We start from the raw sequence: 18543 nt of genomic DNA on the forward strand, positions 1-18543 counted from the left end.
TCAAAAAATAAATTACTGAATATATACATACATGCATATGTATATAATTTCGTTGGTAGGTATTAGATACCCGTATTAAATAGTTAGAAAACAAAAATAAGTGTATTATATACCTGTAGCAATTCAAACAAACTCAACATTAATATATTTCATTGTAGGACAAGTGTTGCATGCCTAATAATTAGACCCAAAAATAGAACGCAAGCATGGAAAGTCTTGCATGAAGAATAATTAGAAAAGAAATTAAATATATCACAGTATCCAAAACTAACAAGGTGCCCAGACACCTAGGTGCCCCATCTATTTTACCTACGCATGAATCCTTCCCATCGAGTCGAAGTGACTAGTACAACAACGTCATGAACCGATCTCACTCTGTGTGGAGAGAGTGTACGATTTTCGACGCACGTGCCACATCAATGTTGTGAAATGGTATTCAAACATGCATGCACGCATCACCTCCATACATATGCATGTAGTGGTTGTCTTCGAACTCTACACTCCCTCGCGTAGTTATCAGCGACAAGCCTATATATTCGTCGAACCGCGTGGACATCAATGATCACCTTGACCGACACAAGATAGGTTACCATGGCAGATTCTTCATTTGGTTCGTGTTATCGTAGTATAGGTCATGGTGAGATTCAGACCTAATTAAAGTTTGAGCGCATATACTATGCACGCATGCATGCATGAATCCCCGTTATCGGCTTGAAGTGTGGTGTAACATACATATGCATCATCAACCTAACCCTTACTCAGTGTGGGGATTTCTAGTTCAAAATCATGGTGCCACATCAAAGTTGTTCCATTGTGTACTAAAAAACACACCTGATCCATACATATGTTTGGGCTACACGCATGCAGTGGTTGTCTTCGGGTACTAGCTAGCTACTTGCGTGATTATTGGCGAGCTAGCCTATCTGGGGTTGCATGGACGACCATCACTTTGACCAGCAACAAGAGAGAGGTTGTACGACCAAGGTGGATTATTCTTGGTCTGTTTTACGACCAATCTTGGTGAGATGCCTCTCTGGCCCGCTGACTTAAAAGTGTGTGTGGGGGGGGGGGCTGCTACTTTGCACTTTGCTAGGTGAACCTCGGTTGGGGGGCATCATAGCTTATGATTCCCTTTGTGCCGACACGAGAGGGGGGGCTGCTAGCTACTTTGCAGTTTGCTAAGTGAACCACGGTTGGGGGAGGCATCCATTCATAGCTTAGGATTCCCTTCGTGCCGACACGAGTAAGGGGGGCTGCTAGCTACTTCGCACTTTGCTAGGTGAGCCTCGCTTTGGGGGGAATGCATTCATAGCTTAGGATTACCTTCGTGCCGACACGAGGGGGGGGCTGCTAGCTACTTCGCAGTTTGCTAGGTGAACCATGGTTGGGGGGGATCCATTCATAGCTTAGGATTCCCTTCGTGCCGACACGAGGGAGGGGGAGCTGCTAGATACTTCTCACTTTGCTAGGTGAGCCTCGGTTGGGGAGGGAGCAGGGCATGCATTCATAGCTTAGGATTCCCTTCGTGCCGACACAAGGGGGGCAAGAAATATCGTGCGCTTTGTGAGATAGGTGCGACATCAAAGATGCAGTTGGTATTTGAAAATCAAATCACCCTTTTCATACATATAAATTTGGTCCACATGCAAGTGTGTTCATGTTCTGACCCTCTCTCGCATCATTTTTCGCCAAATTTATGAACATTAGACAAGTCGGATGACGCAACAGACACGGTTCACTCAAACTAACCATGTGCCATGCCGGTGCCCCTATCACGCACACATCCGCATAGTACATTGGGCTCCACGAGGCTCCCCCTCTAAAAAATATTTGTCCGCCTTGAGGGTTTTCTGTTTCATAACACACGGTTGTTATCTTTGGACCGTGTGCGATGTTTCTTCTTCCCAATCCCATTGCATCCCTAGAAAATATCTGCCAGCCTTGTGGAAGGTTTTTGTGTTTCATAACACACAGTTGTTATCTCCGGGCCGTGTGCGATGTTTGTTGTTCCCAATACCGCCTGCCCTAGAAAATATATGCCCGCCTCGAGGGTTTTTCTGTTTCATAACACACGGTTGTTATCTCCGGACCGTGTGGGATGCACCATCATCAAAAAATTCATTAGCCCTGACATTTCACTCCTGTGTTTGACTCCCGTGTTGTAAAATTTTCAGTACTCGTGTCATTTCCTCAAACCCCCCCACCCCCCCTCCACACACACACACACACACACACACCAAAACCTCATCGGGCGCGCTCGCACACACACACACACACACACACACCCTCCCTCGCTCGAAACCCTAGCAAGGTCCCCACCGGCGCCGCCGTGAGACCTCCATTGTCAACATTTGTTGGTTTGCCCGTGCAGCTTACCCACTGATAACCATACCAAGGCCGCCCTGAGTTTCTTAGATGATGCCTGCCAAACGTCCGTTTTTCCCCAAATCCCCATCCCCATGCCCATCCCCCACTCTAGAGCGTCGCAGCCTAAGCCCGGCTACGCTTCCCGTGGAGCTTGAGGAGTGACTGGCCCAAAAGAGGTGTATCACGGTCTCTTCGCCTGACGTCACCGAGGAAGCTGATGACCACTACTGGCGACAGGAACTCAAGCAGCGGGCTAGAGTATGCGAGCATGTCTCTTTCGCCGGCTACGACATTGAGGTCATGGATAGCGATGGCCTAAGGCGGGCTATGCCACAGGTTAAGTGGCCCACCCCCAACCCCTCGGGTTCAACCGCCTTCGATCTCATGCATGGCCCCGCCGCTGATCTCCTCTGGCTCGCTATCAACAACTTGCCATCCTACATCTCCATCGAGCCCTTTTGTCATTTCTGAACGACACATTCTATGATGCTGGCTTGGGATCCACAGATTCCAAGTCAGACCTCATCGACGGTGACCACGAGGAGGGCACCCTCTCCGGCTCTTCCAAGGGGAAAGAGCCCGTCTGCTCTTCCAAGGGGAAAGAGCCCGTCTGCGACGTCAGGGAGGGCACCCTACAGCCATGCTCTTCCACGGGGAAGGAGCCCATCTGCGACAACATGGAGCACATCCAGGGTCCGTTCTCTTCCCACGGGAACGAGCCCATCTGTGACAAGTGAGGAAACCCACGATTTGTTTTGTCGTGCCTCTTCACAGGAGGAAACCCATGATTTGTTTTGTCGAGTCCCTTTTGTAGTGTAGTGAGAATATGTCTAGTTTTAATTGCTATATATGGTTGTTTGCAGTATGCCTTGTTTATTACAGTTGTTCACAATGCGATGCTATGTATGTGCAATTATTTACTGTGCAGTACATTTCATTAATCCAGTTTTAAACATACTGATAGGAATGCATATATTTGCTTGTTGTTAAGCCTGTTAAAGCTAGCATATGCCTCTTTTGAAGTTTTTTGATTGTTCTGTTGTTTGTAGTTAGCATATGTCCAGTTTCAAATGCTATATTTGGTTGTTTGTAGTATGCCTTGTTTATTCCAGTTATTCACAATGTGATGTTCTATATGTGCAAGTATGAACTATGCAGTTCAATTTCATCTGTACTAGTTTCAACAATACCACTATGGCCCTGTTTGTTTCGGATTCTGGGACCAGATTCAGCTCTGCCAGTGAAGCCGAATCTGGAATCCGAAACAAACAACTATTTGGAATCAGATTTGCCAGTGAAGCTAAATCTGGATTTGGGTCATTTTTAGTGCAATTTCCTGAAGCACCTCAAAGTGTACTTCGGTGGTGAAGCTGATTCATAGAAACAGCTTCGCCACTGAAGCGAATCCATAGGTGATTAAAATCCAAGCGAAGGTGAAACAAATAGGGCATGAATGACTACATTTGGTTGCTGCATCTTGTAGTTAAACATGCCTTTCCATTTTTATTTAACAGTAACCAATGTACTTAGACCGGCACAATACCAGTTTGAAGACTATGTTTGCTTGTTGTTAAATGTTAGGCCTGTCGCAGTTAACACACCTTTTCACTTGTTTTGCTTTACTAGCGTGCTTAAACCTGCACACTGAAACTATCTTTTGGAGATTATTTTATGTGCCATGGATAATTTTGGTTGATGTTTAGCCTGTTGTGCTTAACATGCTTCTTGATGTCCCTACACAGGACAATTTTGGGAACGACTGTTGTTTTCCATCGAGGTTAGTTTCATCCCATTGCTTATATATGCACACTGTTCAGGATATCGATAGCTGGTACCATATAGGCCGGGGGCTGATAAGGGACTAATCGGTGAATCGGACTTTTAACTAAATATATCTGCTACCCATTTATCGTTAGGTTAACTAGGGCCATATGTAATATATGTGAGGCTACATAGAAACATCCACTGTACTTAATGTCTACATATGCAATCCTAGGCTACATAGGAACAAGGAAGAGCGTTACCTTAATGTTTTGATGATGTTCAGATACACGTAGAAGAGCATCAACAGCAGCCGCAACAACAACAACACAGCCCTGTTTGGATACTCAACTTAGCTTAGAGGCTAGAGTTAGTTTCTAGCTCATGACTAACCCTGAACTAACTCCATCCAAAGAGGTGTTTGGAGGACAGGATTAGATACTTAGATTAACAATAAATGCACTAGGAGAACTAGCTCCAATTAGCACCTCTTGGGTTGGATAGTTTTTTTGGTGGGTTATAGATGCAACTAGCTCAAACTAGCCCTCATGTTTAGATATACTTTAGGGCTATTTGAGCCCGAACTAGCCCAAACTAACTCTAACCCATGGATACAGCAATAGTTAATCAGCCGATAATTTGTAAGAATGCAATAAACTCCTTTCGGCCCATAATATAAGATGTTAATTCATCTAATATGTGAGTATATTGGATGTTATAAGATATTATATAAGAGTGTTGTACTACATCATTGTGCAATTGGTGTTTATCTTCTAATACTAACTTGGTGCTTTTAGGTACATATGTCATTGGTAAAGATCCGCGCTTCGACCCTTTCTGCGTATGGGGAAATGAGATATCAATGAACCAGCATCTAGTGAGGAAGCTGATAAAGATTGTTTGTAAAATGGGTCAAAAGATGGCAATTAAACTATTTGTTTACACTTCATCCAATACAATAGCGAACTGCAGGATGGTAAGTAAGAACTCTGCAACCTTCTTTTTACTGCCCATAATGAGTTGTGTTAGATGACAATGTCCGAATCTTTTTTCCTTTGCAGTGGTTCCCAAAGCAGTTTATTAAAGATTACCTCTCAAACTACATGATTGGTGGGCATGCAAAGGTTAAAGTATTTCTACCAAAACACGATGATTATCTAGATGTTTCCATGAAGACCGTGAAGGGTGGGCGGTCGGCCATCACAAGGGGTTGGACTAGAGTCGTGTGTGCCTTCTGCATGCAGGAGGGCACAATATGGGCATTCCGCTTCACCTTGTTCAGCAACCAGAATGTATTTCGCCTCTTTCTTTACCGTCTTTAATAGTACAAGTATACAACTATGGTTCATCATTCTTTATTTGGATCTTATGTAATTCTTGATGTGCACCTATGAATCGAAAAATTCATTGGTTGTCTAAACCTGATGGATATGAATAAAGATATAGCATACATTCAATTTCAATTTCAATTTCAATTTGATATAGCAGCAATTAAATTACGGTGAAATTGCTCTCTCCAGGTTGTTATGACACACACGATTGGTAAAATACAAACGTTTGCGATATACACCATAATCTGAGACGGTTCACAGAGAGGAAACGTGTGCAAGCATGCACACAGTTGCCGTTTGCAAAGCGTGTGCGATGTCAGAAAATATAACAAATGATCCAGGCAAACTAACCGTTTGCGATAGTTTCCTTATCGTACACGATTCACAACCATGAACTGTTTTTGATGAAGTATGCATCGTAAACGTTGCACCATAGAATAGCGTGTGCGATAGTTGTCGTGTACGACAACGTTGCGACGGTCCAATGTTTCGTAATCCTATCCGACACTCGTACGACGATTAGCTAATCTTATTAATTAGTTACCGCATATAGTTTGTGAAAAGCAAATGTGTGTGATTGTATGCTTATCATACACGTTCCATAATAGTGAATCGTTTGTGATGGGCCGAGCATCGTAAATGTAGCACCACAGAATACCGACCACGATGGCAATGCGACCACCAATGAAAAGGAGTACTGTAGGGTCCCTATCACCGACAGTTTATGGGTCGTGTGGGAAGGACCCCCTAATCACCCACACTCACTAGGTGACGGTTCCAAATGCCGTGGCGGAAAGGGGTTTTAAACTGTTTGTATAGCAGCGACGCGTACCAGTGATACCCTGAAAATAGAAGTTCTCCAAATGCCCTGAAAATTTAGTATGATTTTTTATAGAATATTTGAGAATTTCGCGCACCGAGAACACACCAGGGGGATGCAATAGTGCGCCACAAGGACGGAGGGCGCGCCCTACCCCCAGGGCGCGCCCCCTGTATTATGGGCCCCATGTGTTCCCCTCCACTTATTCCAACACCAATCCACTTCGTCTTCCTCCAAAAATATCACCCAGTAGCTCAAGCCCGTGTTCTTGCTCATTTTGCTGCCATTTTCAATCTCCTTGCTCAAAGCTCCATTCACAAAACTGCTTTGGGGGATTGTTCTTTGGTATGTGACTCCTCCAATGGTCCAATTAGTTTTTGTTCTAGTGCTTTATTTATTGCAAATTTTTGTTGCTGTGGTGACCCTGTTCTTGAGCTTGCATGTCAAATTAATATGGTCCAAAATAGCTTTGATGCATGTGATACGTCTCCAACGTATCTATAATTTTTGATTGCTCCATGCTACTTTATCTACTGTTTTGTACTATATTGGGCTTTATTTTCCACTTTTATATTATTTTTGGGACTAACCTATTAACCAGAGGCCCAGCCCAGAATTGCTGTTTTTTGCCTATTTCAGTGTTTCGAAGAAACGGAATATCAAACGGAGTCCAAACGGAATGAAACCTTCGGGAACGTGATTTTCTCACCGAACGTGATCCACGAGACTTGGACCCTACTCCAAGATGTAAAAGAGGCGGTCACGAGGGTGGGGGTGCCACCCCCCCTAGGGCGTGCCCCCCTGCCTCGTGCCCCCCAGTTGCTCCATCAACGTACTCCTTCCTCCTATATACACCTATGTATCCCCAAACGATCACAAGAGGAGCCAAAAAAACCTAATTCTACCGCCGCAACCTTCTGTATCCACGAGATCCCATCTTGGGGCCCGTTCCGGAGCTCCACCGGAGGGGGCATCCACCACGGAGGGCTTCTACATCAACACCATAGCCCCTCCGATGAAGTGTGAGTAGTTTACTTCAGACCTTCAGGTCCATAGCTAGTAGCTAGATGGCTTCTTCTCTCTTTTTGGATCTCAATACAATGTTCTCCCCCTCTCTCGTGGAGATCTATTCGATGTAATGTTCTTTTTGCGGTGTGTTTGTTGAGACCGATGAATTGTGGGTTTATGATCCAGTTTATCTATGAACAATATTTGAATCTTCTCTGAATTCTTTTATGTATGATTGAGTTATCTTTGCAAGTGTCTTCGAATAATCCTTTTGGTTTGGCCAACTAGATTGGTAGTTCTTGCAATGGGAGAAGTGTTTAGCTTTGGGTTAAATCTTGCGGTGTCCTTTCCCAGTGACAGCAGGGGCAACAAGGCATGTATTGTATTGTTGCCATCGAGGATAACAAGATGTTTTTTTATCATATTGCATGAATTTATCCCTCTACATCATGTCATCTTGCTTAAGGCATTACTCTGTTTTTTACTTAATACTCTAGATGCATGCTGGATAGCAGTCGATGAGTGGAGTAATAGTAGTAGATGCAGAATTGTTTGGATCTACTTGTTTTGGACGTGATGCCTATATACATGATCATACCTAGATATACTCATAACTATGCTCAATTCTGTCAATTTCTCAACAGTAATTTGTTCACCCACCGTAGAATATCTATGCTCTTGAGAGAAGCCACTAGTGAAACCTATGGCCCCCGGGTCTATTCTCATCATATCAATCTCCTTTACTTTATTACTTGCTTTGCTTTTACTTTGCCTTTTACGTTTCAATTTGCATCTATATACCAAAAATACCAAAAATATTATTTATCTTCTCTATCAGATCTCACTCTCGTAAGAGACCGTGAAGGGATTGACAACCCCTAATCGCGTTGGTTGTGAGGAGCTATCATTTTGTGTAGGTACGAGGGACTTGTGCGTGGTCTCCTACTGGATTGATACCTTGGTTCTCAAAAACTGAGGGAAATACTTACGCTACTTTGCTGCATCATCCTCTCCTCTTCGGGGAATTCCAACGCAGTGCTCAAGAGGTAGCAAGAAGAATTTCTGGCGCCGTTGCCGGGGAGGCTCACGCAAGCAAGTCAACCATACCAAGTACCCATCACAATCCCTATCTCTCGCATTGCATTATTTGTCATTTGCCTCTCGTTTTCCTCTCCCCCACTTAACCCTTGCCGTTTTATCCGCCCTCTCTTTCCCAATCTCCTCCTCTCTTTCCCATTTGCCTTTTTCCGTTGCCTTTCTGTTTGCTCGTGTGTTAGTGTGCTTGCTTGTCGTCATGACTAGTTCCTTATCCACTCCTATGTCTCCCGAGTTTGAAGTTCTTCACTTCAAGCAAAGGCAAGGAGAAAATTTAAAAGATGCTTGGTATAGGATGATGGAATCTTATTGTAAGTGCACCCTAGAGGTGAACTATAGAATTCTTCTTCGTAATTTTTATGTTGGGTTAAATTTGACATATAGACAACTCTTGGATTGCATGGCCAAGGGAAATTTCATTGAGATTGATCCCAGTATTGCGCATGAAATTATAGAGGGAATAGTGGGAACACCACACCAAAAGGGAGGATCTCATCCTACCCAGGAAGAAACCCAAGTGTTTGAGAAGATTTGCGAAGTAACAAAGATTTTACAAAAGTCCCTTGAGCCTCTTAAAAATGTTAGCGGAAATCTTAACCGTATGAATATGTTGATTACTCTTTGTAATAAGCGGTTGGATTCTTTAGATCTAAAAATTTCTGAGTATGAAGGGAAGCGGGAAGAACCCCCCGGATTCGAGCATGACTCCGCTAAAAAACTGAAAATTAAAGATGGCAATACCTAGGTCTATCCTTGCTTTTATGCCTAGCTAGGGGCGTTAAACGATAGCGCTTGTTGGGAGGCAACCCAATTTTATTTTTGGTTTTTGTTTTTGCTTCTGTTTAAGAATAAATAATCCATCTAGCTTCTGTTTGGATGTGGTTTATCTTTTAATTAGTGTTTGTGCCAAGTAGAACCTATAGGATAACCTACGATGATAGTTGATTTGATTCTGCTGAAACACAGAAACTTTGCACGCACGAATATAATTTTGTTAAATCACAGAAACGTGCTTTTGCATTTATTCTTTTTGCTGCTGTTCAATAAACAAATTTTCCAGGACTTCCTATTTTGGTAGAATTTTTAGAGTTCCAGAAGTTTGCGTTAGTTACAGATTGCTACAGACTGTTCTGTTTTTGACAGATTCTGTTTTGCGTGTGTTGTTTGCTTATTTTGATAAATCTATGGCTAGTAAAATAGTTTATAATCCATAGAGAAGTTGGAAGACAGTAGGTTTAACACCAATATAAATAAAGAATGAGTTCATTACAGTACTTTGAAGTAGTCTTTTGTTTTCTTTCTCTAACGGAGCTCACGAGATTTCTATTGAGTTTTGTGTCGTGAAGTTTTCAAGTTTTGGGTAAATTCTTTTGATGGATTATGGAACAAGGAGTGGCAAGAGCCTAAGCTTGGGGATGCCCATGGCACCCCCAAGATAATCCAAGGACACCAAAAAGTCAAAGCTTGGGTATGCCCCGGAAGGCATCCCCTCTTTCGTCCACTTCCATCGGTAATTTACTTGGAGCTATATTTTTATTCACCACATGATATGTGTTTTGCTTGGAGCGTCTTGTATTATTTGCGTATTTGCTTGTTAGTTTACCACAATCATCCTTGATGTACACACCTTTTGAGAGAGCCATACATGAATTGAAATTTGTTAGAATACTCTATGTGCTTCAATTATATCTTTTGAGCTTGATAGTTTTGCTCATAGTACTTCACTTATATCTTTTGAGCGTGATAATTTTTGCTCTAGTGCTTCACTTATATCTTTTAGAGCACGGTGGTGGATTTTTATTTTAAATAAACTATTGATCTCTCATGCTTCACTTAGATTATTTTGAGAGTCGTTAATAGCATGGTAATTTGCTTAATGTTAATATACTTAGTGTTCAAGATATGTGAAACTTTCTTTTGAGTGAATTGAATACTAAGATAAGTTTGATGCTTGATAATTGTTTTAAGATATGGAGGTAATAATATCAAAGTCGTGCTAGTTGGGTAATTGTGAATTTGAGAAATGCTTGTGTTGAAGTTTGCAACTCCCGTAGCATGCACATATGGTTAAAGTTGTGTAACAAATTTGAAACATGAAGTATACCTGGCTTGTGCATCCTTATGAGTGGCGGTCGGGGACGAGCGATGGTCTTTTCCTACCAATCTATCCCCCTAGGAGCATGCGCATAGTACTTGATTTTTAATGGCTTCTAAATTTTTGCAATAAGTATATGAGTTCTTTTGACTAATGTTGAGTCCATGGATTATATGCACTCTCAGCTTTCCGCCTTTTGCTAGCCTCTTCGGTACCGTGCATTGCCCTTTCTCACCTTGAGAGTTGGTGCAAACTTCGCCGGTGCATCCAAACCCCGTGATACGATACGCTCTATCACACATAAACCTCCTTATATCTTCCTCAAAACAGCCACCATACCTACCTATCATGGCATTTCCATAGCCATTCCGAGATATATTGCCATGCAACTTCCATCATCTTCATCATGACATACATTACTTTTGTCATGTTGCCCTTGCATGATCATGTAGTTGACATCGTATTTGTGGCAAAGCCACCATGCATCATTTTTCATACGTGTCACTCTTGATTCATTGCACCATCCTGGTACACCGCCGGAGGCATTCATATAGAGTCATATCTTGTTCTAAGTTTTGAATTGTAATCCTTATGTTGTAATCAATAGAAGTGTGATGATCATCATTGTTAGAGCATTGCCCAAAAAAAAGGCCAAAAGAAAAAAAAGAAAGGCCCAAAAGAAAAAAAAAGGAAAAAAAGAAAAAAAGAGGGCAATGCTACTATCTCTTTTTCCACACTTGTGCTTCAAAGTAGCACCTTGTTCTTCATGTAGTGAGTCTCATATATTGTGCTTCAAACTAGCACCTTGTTCTTCATGTAGTGAGTCTCATAAGTTGTCTTTTCATACTAGTAGGAATTTTTCATTATAGAACTTGGCTTGTATATTCCTATGATGGGCTTCCTCAAATGCCCTAGGTCTTCATGAGCAAGCGAGTTGGATGCACACCCACTAGTTTTCTTTTGTTGAGCATCCATAGCTCTAGTGCATCTGTTGCATGGCAATCCCTACTCCTCATGTTGACATCAATTGATGGGCATCTCCATAGCCAATTGATTATCCTCGTCAATGTGAGACTTTCTCCTTTTTTGTCTTCTCCACACAATCCCCATCATCATATTCTATTCCACCCATAGTGCTATATCCATGGCTCGCGCTCATGTATTGCGTGAAGGTTGAAAAAGTTTGAGATTATTTAAGTATGAAACAATTGCTTGGCTTGTCATCGGGGGTATAGAAGTTGGGAACATCTTTGTGTGACGAAAATGAAGCATAGCCTAACTATATGATTTTGTAGGGATGAACTTTCTTTGCCATGTTATTTTGAGAAGACATGATTGCTTTGATTAGTATGCTTGAAGTATTATTATTTTTATGTCAATATGAACTTTTGTCTTGAATCTTTCGGATCTGAATATTCATATCACAATTAAGAAGATTTACATTGAAATTATGCCAAAGTATCACTCCGCATCAAAAATTCTTTTTATCATTTACCTACTCGAGGACGAGTAGGAATTAAGCTTGGGGATGCCTGATACGTCTCCAACGTATCTATAATTTTTGATTGCTCCATGCTACTTTATCTACTGTTTTGGACTATATTGGGCTTTATTTTCCACTTTTATATTATTTTTGGGACTAACCTATTAACCGGAGGTCGAGCCCAGAATTGTTGTTTTTGCCTATTTCAGTGTTTCGAAGAAACAGAATATCAAACGGAGTCCAAACGGAATGAAACCTTCGGGGACGTGATTTTCTCATTGAACGTGATCCAGGGGACTTGGAACCTACTCCAAGATGTAACAGAGGCGGTCACTAGGGTGGGCCCCCCCTAGGGCGCGCCCCCTGCCTCGTGGCCCCCCTGTTGCTCCAGCAACGTTCTCCTTCCTCCTATATATACCTACGTATCCCCAAACGATCAGAAGAGGAGCCAAAAAAACCTAATTCCACCGCCGCAACCTTCAGTATCCACGATATCCCATCTTGGGGCCTGTTTCGGAGCTCCGCCGGAGGGGGCATCCACCATGGAGGACATCTACATCAACACCATAGCCCCTCCGATGAAGTGTGAGTAGTTTACTTCAGACCTTCGGGTCCATAGCTAGTATCTAGATGGCTTCTGCTCTCTTTTTGGATCTCAATACAATGTTCTCCCCCTCCCTCGTGGAGATCTATTCGATGTAATCTTATTTTTGCGGTGTGTTTGTTGAGACCGATGAATTGTGGGTTTATGATCCAGTTTATCTATGAACAATATTTGAATCTTCTCTGAATTCTTTTATGTATGATTGAGTTATCTTTGCAAGTGTCTTCAAATTATCCGTTTGGTTTGGCCAACTAGATTGGTAGTTCTTGCAATGGGAGAAGTGCTTAGCTTTGGGTTCAATCTTGCGGTGTCCTTTCCCAGTGACAGCAGGGGCAGCAAGGCACATATTGTATTGTTGCCATCGAGGATAACAAGATGGGGTTTTTATCATATTGCATGAATTTATCCCTCTACTTCATGTCATCTTGCTTAAGTCGTTACTCTGTTTTTAACTTAATACTCTAGATGCATGCTGGATAGCGGTCGATGAGTGGAGTAATAGTAGTAGATGCAGAATTGTTTCGATCTACTTGTTTTGGACGTGATGCCTATATACATGATCATACCTAGATATACTCATAACTATGCTCAATTCTGTCAATTGCTCAATAGTAATTTGTTCACCCACCGTAGAATATCTATGCTCTTGAGAGAAGCCACTAGTGAAACCTATGGCCCCCGGGTCTATTCTCATCATATCAATCTCCTTTACTTTATTACTTGCTTTGCTTTTACTTTGCCTTTTACTTTTCACTTTGCATCTATATACCAAAAATACCAAAAATATTATTTATCATCTCTATCAGATCTCACTCTCGTAAGTGACCGTGAAGGGATTGGCAACCCCTAATAGCGTTGGTTGCGAGGAGCTATTGTTTTGTGTAGGTACGAGGGACTTGTGCGTGGTCTCCTACTGGATTGATACCTTGGTTCTCAAAAACCGAGGGAAATACTTACGCTACTTTGCTGCATCATCCTCTCCTCTTCGGGGAAATCCAACGCAGTGCTCAAGAGGTAGCAGCATGATATAGCCTCTAGCTACTTGTGGGAGTAGTTGCTATCAATTTCGGAGTTTGGTTCACTTTTATTTGAGTCACTAAAACTTTCAGAAATTTTTAGAGGAAGAAAAATGTTTAGAAAAATGGACCAAGGTGGTTCTTTGAGGAAGCAAGCACCGAGGCTCCCGATACGTGAGCCGGACCTTGGACCACCAAGGGAATCTCAAGTGCGGCCTTGTGAATGGCCGTCGGATGAGTTTATTGTTCATGCAGGCTTCAAGGATGAATTTGATGCGTATGTATGTAATGCTGATCTTTAGGACTTCGTATCAGATAAGTGCCAACAATACTATTACCTCACCGATTCCATTGTGTGGAGGTTTGAGTTTGTATCTAAGCGCAATAACCATACTATTTTATTTGATCTTTATGAGAAATCATATACCATGGACCTCGAAGATTATAATATTGCTTGCAAGAACCCACAGTGGTGCGTTCTTAGTGAGCCTCACAAATCTGAATATAATGATTTCCTTGCTAGCATCACTGTGGGTGAAACTAGAAATATCACACAAGCTACCGTATGGGAGCATTCATTTTCATGCCATACATTACTTTGCTCTCTTTCTAGGTTGATGCATTAATGGTAAGCATGATCATAGCCACCTTTGCGTCCCAGATCTTAGTGTCATCAAGAGTGCGGTGTTAGCTGATTAGCGATATAACTTGGGGCCCTTGTTGCGAGGAGGTTACATCTTCATGCTAAAGATGAAGATTTATTTGGTGGGATTTATGCAACTCTTTTAGCTAATTATCTTGGTGTATCTATAAGAGGGAATGACATTGAGTTGCCACCCACTTTTCTAGATTATAATTCTATGGTACGCTACCAGTTTCTTGAGAGGAATGACCAGTCCCTCCAGTACCGACTAATCTTTGACAGACGGCATGATTTCCATATTACACTTCCCGCTCCTGCCTTCTTTAACTTTTAGGAAAATGGGAGATATTTTATAACTTGAGAGGAGGCAAACGAGTATGAGAGAACAGCGGAGGCCGCTCGCCTCCAGGAAGCAGCTCGCCAGGCGGTAGCTGCCGCAGCATAGTACGACCCCAACTATGATTTTGGATATCATCTCGGCCAGTGGTGGCCTTAGACCAACTTAGGCCAAAAGCCTAAGCTTGGGGGAGTACATATTTCTCACCGACATTACATTCATGTTCACACACTCATTCTAGTCGTCGGTGTTCATACCTTTTCATTGTATTATCCATTCTAGTTTATTTTCTTTTCTTGCTTTCTTATTGTGTGTTCGAAAAACTTTGAGAAAAAACAAAAAACAATTAGTTGTAGCTTCTAGCTAGTTTACTTTCTGTTGTAGAGTACTATTAAAGAAAACCCAAAAATATTTCTCGTTCTTCTTTTTCTTTTTGGGATCTTTCCCATGTAAATAGTATTTCTCGTTCTTGTTTCACTTTCTTCAGAAAAACAAAAACTCCCAAAATATTTGAGTGTGTTTCTTTGAAATGTTTTCTTTTCTTTGGGGGTCAAGAGGAGAATACCACGATGAAAATGATGAGTGGCTCTCATATGCATTATTGTTGATCTAACAAAGAGCCCATATTACCTTGTCTTCTCCTTTGAATAAATGTTTGCAGATTCCAGCTTAGTCCCATGCACATGCACTATTATTATCCACATCGTTCGGTCGTGCAGGTGAAAGGCAATAATGGTGATATATGATGACATGATTGAGATGAGGAAAAGCTGGTATGAACTCGACCTATCTTGTTTTTGTAAATATGATTAGTTCATCATTCCTGATTCAGCCTATTATGAATGAAACATGTTTGCAATGACAATTAGAGATTATAGTTAATCATGCCATGCTAAATTAGCTAGGAGTTTATAATGGTTTACCTTGCATGCCAACATGCTGATGTAGTATGATAGGATGGTATCCTCCTTTGAATGATTCGAGTGACTTGACTTGGCACATGTTCACGCATGTAGTTGAAACAAAATCAACATAGCCTCCACGATATTTATGTTCATGTTGATTTATATCCTACTCATGCTTGCACTCATTGTTGGTTAATCTCAATGCATGTTTATGACTGTTGTCGCTCTCTAGTTGGTCGCTTCCCAGTCTCTTTCTGGCCTTCACTTGTACTAAGCGGGAATACTACTTGTGCATCCACTTCCATAAACCCCAAAGTTGTTCCATATGGGTCCACCGTACCTACCTATATGCGGTATTTACCTGCTGTTCCAAGTAAATTTGCATGTGCCACACTCAACCTTCAAATGATATTCTGTTTGTATGCTCGAATCGCTCATGTAGCAACTAGGGTTGTCCATATCTTCCATGCTAGGTGGGTTATTCTCACGATGAGTGGACTCCGCTCATCATTCACGAGAAAATGGATGGTAATCCGGATACCTAGTCCCATGCTCAAATCAAATCAAAATATAATTGCAAAAAAAACTCCCCCAGGATTGTTGTTAGTTGGACGGTACCCGTTGTTTCAGACGAGCCGTGGAATGTGCTTGTTGTTGGTGGGGGAGTATAAACTTTACCATTCTGTTTGGGAACTGCCTATAATGTATGTACCATGGAAGATACCAAGATCTCTTGGTTGTTATATTGACAATGAAAGCATGCCGCTCAAAATATTATTTGTCTCTGTTTTAAAAACTCGAGGTCTCACACCTCTGCAAATCATGCTTCCCTCTGCGGAGGGCTTATCTATTTACTTTTAAGTTGAGTCATCATCCTCTTGTAAAAAGCACCCATCAGAGAGCACCACTGTAATTTGTATGCATTGTTATTAATTGATATTGAGTATGACTGTGACTGGATCTTTTTCACCATGAATTACAATGTCTAGTCAGTCCTTGATCTTCAGGGGTGCTCTACATTTATGTTTTGTAGTCTCAGAAAGGGCTAGCGAGATACCATCTTTTTATATCATATCATGACTGTTTTGAGAAAGTGTTGTCATCCAAGATTTATTATTATTGCTCGCTAGTTGATTATGCCATTGATATGAGTAAATGTGAGACCTAAATGTTATTGTGAATATGGTTAGTTCATGATCTCTGCTGAAAACTTGAATGTTGGCTTTACATATTTGCAACAACAAGATCAAACAGAGTTTGTAGAAGTTTTTCTTTATCACTTTCCATTTATCAACTAAATTGCTTGAGGACAAGCAATAGGTTAAGCTTGGGGGAGTTGATATGTCTCCATTGTATCTACTTTTCCAAACTCTTTTGCCCTTGTTTTGGACTCTAATTTGTATGATTTGAATGGAACTAACCCGGACTGACGTTGTTTTCAGCAGAATTGCCATGGTGTTATTTTTGTGCAGAAATAGAAGTTCTCGGAATGACCTAAAACTTCACGGAGATAACTTTTGGAATAAATAAAAAATACGGGCGAAAGAATCAACCGAAGGGGGCCCCCACCCTGGCCACAAGGATGGAGGGTGTGCACTACCCCCTGGGCGCGCCCCCTGTCTTGTGGGCCCCTCAGACCTCCACCGACCTCAACTCTAACTCCATATATTCATGTTCGAGGAGAAAAAACACAGAGAAGAATTCATCGCGTTTTACGATACGGAGCCACCGCCAAGCCCTGTTCTTCCTCGGGAGGGCAGATCTGGAGTCCGTCCTGGGCTTCGGAGAGGGAATCCGTCGCCATCGTCATCATCAACCATCCTCCATCACCAATTTCATGATGCTCACCGCCGTGCGTGAGTAATCCCATCGTAGGATTACTGGACGGTGATGGGTTGGATGATATTTACCATGTAACCGAGTTAGTTTTTTAGGGTTTGATCCCAAGGTATCCATTATGTTCTAAGATTGATGTTGCTATGACTTTGCTATGCTTAATGCTTGTCACTAGGGCCCGAGTGCCATGATTTCAGATCTGAACCTATTATGTTTCCATGAATATATTTGTGTTCTTGATCCTATCTTGTAAGTTATAGTCACCTACTACGTGTTATGATTCGGCAACCCCGGAGTGACAATAGTCGGGACACTTCCCAGTGATGAACGTAGTTTGAGGAGTTCATGTATTCACTAAGTGCTAATGCTTTGGTCCGGTACTCTATTAAAAGGAGGCCTTAATATCCCTTAGTTTCCAATAGGACCCCACTGCCATGGGATGGTAGGACAAAAGATGTCATGCAAGTACTTTTCCATAAGCACGTATGACTATATTCGGAATACCTGCCTACATTATATTGATGAATTGTAGCTAGTTCTGTGTCACCCTATGTTATAACTGTTGCATCATGAATGCCATCCGATGTAATTATCCATCTTTGATCCATTGCCTACGAGTTCATTTCATATTGATCTTTGCTAAGTTACTTTTCCGTTGCCACTATTACGATTGCTACAAAACTGCTACTGTTACTTTTGCCACTATTACCGTTACTTCCATACTAATTTTCTACTAAATACTTTGCTGTAGATATTAAGTCTTTTAGGTGTGGTTGAATTGACAACTCAGCTGCTAATACTTGAGAATATTCTTTGGCTGCCCTTGTGTCGAATCAATAAATTTAGGTGGAATGCTCTACCCTTGAAAACTGTTGCGATCCCCTATACTTGTGGGTTATCATCCAATGTATCTATAATTTTTGATTGTTCCATGCTTTTATATTATCTATTTTGGATGTTTTATATGCACTAATATGCTATTTTATATTATTTTTGGGACTAACCTATTAACCTAGAGGCAAGTGCCAGTTCCTGTTTTTCCTTGTTTTTGAGTTTCGCAGAAAAGGAATACCAAACGGAGTCCAAACGGAATGAAACCTTCGCGATGATTTTTCTTGGACCAGAAGACAACCAGGAGACTTGGAGATGAAGTCGGAGGAGCCACGAGGCGGCCACAAGGACGGAGGGCACACCCACGGGGGTAGGGCGCGCCCCACCCTTGTGGGCCCCTCGTGCACCTCA

The sequence above is a fragment of the Triticum aestivum genome, chromosome 4B (assembly GCF_018294505.1).
Source record: "Triticum aestivum cultivar Chinese Spring chromosome 4B, IWGSC CS RefSeq v2.1, whole genome shotgun sequence".
Lineage (NCBI taxonomy): Eukaryota > Viridiplantae > Streptophyta > Magnoliopsida > Poales > Poaceae > Triticum > Triticum aestivum.